The following is a 5,746-nucleotide window of genomic DNA, read 5'->3' as shown; positions in this document are numbered from 1 at the left end:
TTATGCTGTAATCTATAGGTGCAGGTTGTGCTTCAGGCACATTTCAAGCTTTATGACACAAAACAGTGTGCTGCTGAGTCTTGCAGACGTCTGCATGCAGCTGTGGCTTAACATTTTTATAGCTTGGGTGTTCTAACAGGTTTTATTTATGTGTGTATAGATGTGTTTGATCAAGGAACGCACCTACACCCCAATGCTTTAGTTCCGCGGCAGCATTTAATTATGCAGTTTTTTCCCCACCCTGATAGACAGCTTTCCTAGCCGAGAGCTGTGCACAGCGGCTTCCACAATAGGTCAGCGTGCCTGGTAGTAACAACATACACACACTAACACTACCTGTATCTTTCTTGTATATGTTGCCTGAAACTCAAATTAGCACACATGCACGTTTAGATCATGTTGTTTAAACGTTGTACAAACATCGCCACAATGTCTGGAATGTCACTGAACGTTGCTGCAATGTTATATTTAACGTTTCGTGGTGGTCAGAAAGGAGGACATTAGGCGCATTCACACAACGTTACCCACTGACATCTGGCCATATTTAGGCAACATCATGACAACGTTCTGCGTTACTTGGGTACTTGTTCTCGTTTTTCGATGTTTGTATTAATAAATTTCAGTTGGAAGTCAGCGCTAGTCCTCGTCGGTTCTACATCCTTGTGTAGTATACGCAGTGTTCATGTCACTATGGAATACCAACTAGCCCGGTCACACACCTTGCCTATGCTTAAACCGTGACTGATTGTTGTCAATGACGAAAGGGAGAAAGCCGCCGTGCCAGGTCCGGCGAGGCATTCTGCAAACCGGGTAAAACCGCCTTCGCTTTCACGCCTTGGGTGACATCCCTGGAGAGCCGCTTCAATAGAGGTTTTGTGAGCACGAGTTGTTTTGCCGCCTTCGAAAGTTGCACAGTTAAAAAGTGCTCAAGGGCGATCTGCTCTCCCCATCCCGAGGCGTTCGGGCGCCGGGCACCTCCAAGTCTGGGAGTAATGGTGCCGGCACGCATGCGTTCCGACCCTTCTTGAGGGTCCGCCCACAGTTCTTCAGGTGTATAGAGAGTAGCGGCACGAAAACAGACATCGCACACAACATTGTGTTCTCGCCTTCGTCACTCACTCTGTTCAGAATACGCTGGTACGCCGGCAATCGAACTGGCAACCATTGTGAGTGCGCGTTTTGTTGAGTGCACCTCCATCGTGGGGAACGTAAACAAGGTAGCAAATTGGGCCACTTGGAATACATTTACGACGGCCGGTTCTGTGTCTTCATTGCGCTTGCCATCATGGGGAAGCTCGCCAGAGCGGTGACCGCGCGTATGCGATTCCAGCCATCTTCCCACTTTGCGGCGCGCGCAATATCCTGTCTACAAGGGAAGCCGACAGGGCCACATATTTCCGTTGTTTTTTACAGTAAGCCCCTGCGCCTGTGCGCGCCACTGTATGTCATCGTAAAGAATGACCGCTTCCTTCACCTAACAGCGATGTGGTCAATCTACTGGTAGGACAAGAAATCCTCGCAGGTAGACTCATTTTGCTTAAAGACCAACATGTATAACTTAAAATTGTATTTTACGCACTTGAGGCAGCTTTCGGCTGCGTCAGAGTGTAATTTTTGCTTTTTTTTTCTCACACATCCAAAAGAGCGCCCGGTGGCGCCGCTTGCGGCGCCGTCTTCTATTTGATGAATGAAATTGGCTTGGATTGTGGCAGCAGTGCTAAAATAAACGCACAGACTGCGATTACAGCAAAACAAGTGTTCTGTAATCGTTTAATAAAGCTTCGTTTAACCGGTAGCACGCTGAAAACGACTGTTAGATTCATTACAATAGTGTTCAGCGAAAATAAGGTAACCCTACAGAAATCGCATGGGCTTTCGGTTTTAATTTGTACCTGCGCGACAATCGTCATCGTGTCCACCGACCACTGTTGTGGGCATGTTTCACGTTTATGGAAAAAGAGCGAACGCAGATCGAAAAATCCTGTTTTAAAATTGCAATCCTGCAAGGTTGGGCACTTCAGACGCTACGCTTTATATTGCGGCACAAAACAGAAAAGCGATGAAGGACGGTAGACAGACCCTTTACGGGTCCCCCAATTTTTTATGTTACCTTGGGCATACTCGATGGTTGCCTTTTATCAATTTTTTCTAGATGTCATTTACTATGTTCGCTTCGAAAGAAAATTTTAGTTGCGAGTCAGCGCCGTTGTCCATCGTTTCTTTTGTTCGCCCCGTTCTCCACGCTGTTTATTTGCTTAAGATGGAAGCACAGAACTTGCCCAGTTAAATGCTCTGATGAACGCATCCCTCCGCTCGTTCGCTGGACCCGCTGGCCCGCTGCGCCGCTTAGCTATTACTCACTAATACTGATGGTGTAACGCAAGCACTCATAACAAAGACACAAAAACACACAACAAAGGGGCTACTTGCCATAGTAATGGACTTTTCGTAAATTTATGGTTTCAAGATGTCAACAGCCTTGGAAGGATCCAGTAAAGAGGGAACGGCACATGAGCTTTTTGAAGCATTTTTATCAAAGAAAATAGCAGTGATTGTGTGCGTCAGACGTCGGTAGTCTTGTTCCCCGGAAAACATGCATTTTTTCGGTCATACAGTTGATCTGTTATCTCTGCCTAGCGCCCCTTGTAGCCTGCCGGATATCACTTGCTAGGCTGCACATTTGGAGTAGTATATAATATGTATCTCGTGTATTTTCCGTTAAAGTTGTAAGAAACGCTTATCTTGCGCGTTTCCGTGTCTCTGTTATGCGTCTTTGCGCTACACTATTATTATTAACAAGAGCAAAGTAGCCCAAGAACAAGTCATTCTGCAGATTATCCTAGCGGAAGAGCAAAAAAAATGCATCTTGATCTTAGACGCTCCCATTCTGGCGGTACCGGTTGTCCCTGCCCCTAAGAAACCCCATACAAAAACGGCAGAAAGCAACGCGGTATAAGGGAGAGGCCGAATTACAGCTTCAGTTTACCGCGCTCAAAGCCTTAGTACTTTAGAACAAAGATAAACCTAAAAAGTGTGGCACCGCATGACATTTCGACTGTTCAGTGTACATTTCAGGGTCACCGTTCGGGTATATTTTTCTTTGAGAAATAGTGCTTGCGTCTGCACAGGGAATAAAACAAGTGAGGAACGCCAATTTCACCTCGAAAAACGGGCGAGCAAAATAAGTGGTGCTGTCTAAGAAATGAAACAAAAATAAAGAAACTTTAGAAAAGTGAAAAAGATTGTTATCTACGACTATTACAATCTCACAAACAATACACAGGTTTGCCACAATGGCGAAGCAAGGAATTCGATAGCAACAAATTGGAACGTCACGCGAAGACCGGCAAGCAGCTCGAAAATTGCTGCGTGCTGCTCAAGCACAAAGGACGCACGAAAAGAACACAAACAGGACGAGCGCGATCTAACAACTGTCGCAACTGAACACTTAGAGCGCGCTGCTCAAACAAAAGGAGAAGACGCGAAATGAACAAACACGTATACACAGGGCGTGCTTGAATTACCAACTGTCACTCCAACGGTGACAGTTGGAGTGACAGCGCAGCAGCTTTAGTCAGCGAATTTGGCTTCCTGCGCTCTGTAACTTGAAAGCAAACTTTGAGGTGAAAGCCAAAGACGTACAAACCACGAGATTATCGTGGTTTCTACATCACGAGATTACCTTGTAGGCGAACTACAGGTGGTAGAGGTAGAAGGCGCGTGCGCATCGCAACCAGCGGGGCGACGGCCTTTAAAGTGCGCCCTTCGCGTCATATCGCTTGTGATAACGAGAACAGGCTTCCGAGCTTTCGAGCTCTGCGATACGCCTCCAACCAATGTAAGTAGCTCACCGTTAGTACGCCGAAGGACCAAAGTTGCGTGGCACAGTCCGTTGTTGCCGCGCGCTGCTGAGCAAGAGGTCGCAGGTCCGAATCCCCGGTTGCACGCTTTGAAACATATTTTTCTGCATTGTTTTTGTGGCCTGCGCGCACACACGCACCCCACACATACATATTATGTATATATATATATATATATATATATATATATATATATATATATATATATATATTTATATTTATATATATATATATATATATATTGTGAAAAACTTCGTACTACAATATAGGATACAGTGAAACCTCGGTGATACGAATCTCACAGGACCACCAAAAATATTCGTATCATCCGCAATTCGTATCACCAGAAAGCATGGAAAATTAGCGTGCGACAAAAGAAAGCTGGCGTACATTTTCATTTATTGTTTTTCATGGCCGCAGCAACGTCAAGAAGAGCCCACAATGATTGTCAGTTAAGTTTTTAGATGTCGACAATCATACCAGCACTCGTAAATATACGGCTCGCACGCGCGTACTTATTGAACCAGGTGCGTGTGACCCGCGACAACAGTAGCCCATTCGCAATTTATTATTTTTTTTTGCATAACACCGGAGTACTGCAGCGAAAGTAACGAAAGAAGCGCTTTTACGCGATGCATCAAGGCCACAAAATTACAGAACCATGGTCATGTGTTATGATTTTGTTATCGGGGTGCTGTTGGGGATGTTTTGTGGGATATTTACGGCCGTGCCCGCACAAGTGCGACCTCAACGGTCGCGCATGTTGACGTTGTGAGGCCTGACTCCTTCGCCAAGACCGTCCTCACCTTATTTCGGTCCTCGTCCACCTTTCATAGGATGTCTGATGCACGAGGCAGGCACGTGTAAACAGAGAACAACGACTGGAGCCCGTGTCGACGCTTTAGAAAAAAAAAAGCATGGCGCTAAAGTCCTCTGCAATCTAAACGCGAAGGTACACGGAGGCACATAAGAGCCTCAGAGATTCGCGCACACAATCTCGGAGGCCGTTACGCGTCTCTGAAGGTCTATTCTGACCGTAAGAAAAGTGTTTTTCTTACACCGTGATTCTGACGATTCGGCGGTGCGGTGCGCATGCCCAAGCTTGCGTTCCCGCGCTTGCACGTGCTTGGCGCGACTTCCGCGACAGCGCGGACAGCACCTCTTCGTACCTGGGCGGTAACGTACGTTCGTATCAAACGTCGCCGGGTAAAAATAGGTTCGCAACAACCGTACTCCATTACATTGCAGGCCAATGGGCCTTGGCCGGGACCAACAAAAAATTCGTATCACCCTGAAATTCGTACGAGCTGTGATCGTATCACCGAGGTTTCACTGTAAATATTTCTTTTACCCTGACAGTTTCGGCTGGAGGACCAGCCTTCTTCAGATGATGTAAGTGAAATCGTCTGGCCCCCAAACTAGGGGCCAGACGATACTTAAAAAACCAAAAAAAGAGAGAAAAAAATAAAGAAGAAAGAGAGAAATAACGAAGGAAGCAACAGTGACAAAACGAGGGAGGGAAAGAACAGCGGGAGGCGGGCGAGGCGGCGGTTTATGCCCGGCATATCTTCGTACGGTAGATAAAAACGGCGTGAGCAAGGGGAAAAGACAAATGTCGCTTCTACACATCACACACACGGCGTCAAGTTCAGATGTCTCGGCGGTTAGCTCGCGGCGCCGGGCTGTGTACACACATACGACCCGCTCCAGCTGTGGGAAGACTATGGCCACAATACAAGACTAAAAGTGCACCCCCCCTTTCTTTTTGGAAAAAGGAAGAAGAGTGGCGCCGGCTGATACATGTGGCAACGATTGGGTCTTTTTTCACGTGCTCGATCGTTTCCTTAGCGTCCCGTGCTAAGCTTGAGGATGTATGTTCACTTCTC

The sequence above is a fragment of the Rhipicephalus sanguineus genome, chromosome 9, assembly GCF_013339695.2.
Source record: "Rhipicephalus sanguineus isolate Rsan-2018 chromosome 9, BIME_Rsan_1.4, whole genome shotgun sequence".
Classification (NCBI taxonomy): domain Eukaryota; kingdom Metazoa; phylum Arthropoda; class Arachnida; order Ixodida; family Ixodidae; genus Rhipicephalus; species Rhipicephalus sanguineus.
This window is presented reverse-complemented; position numbering follows the sequence as displayed.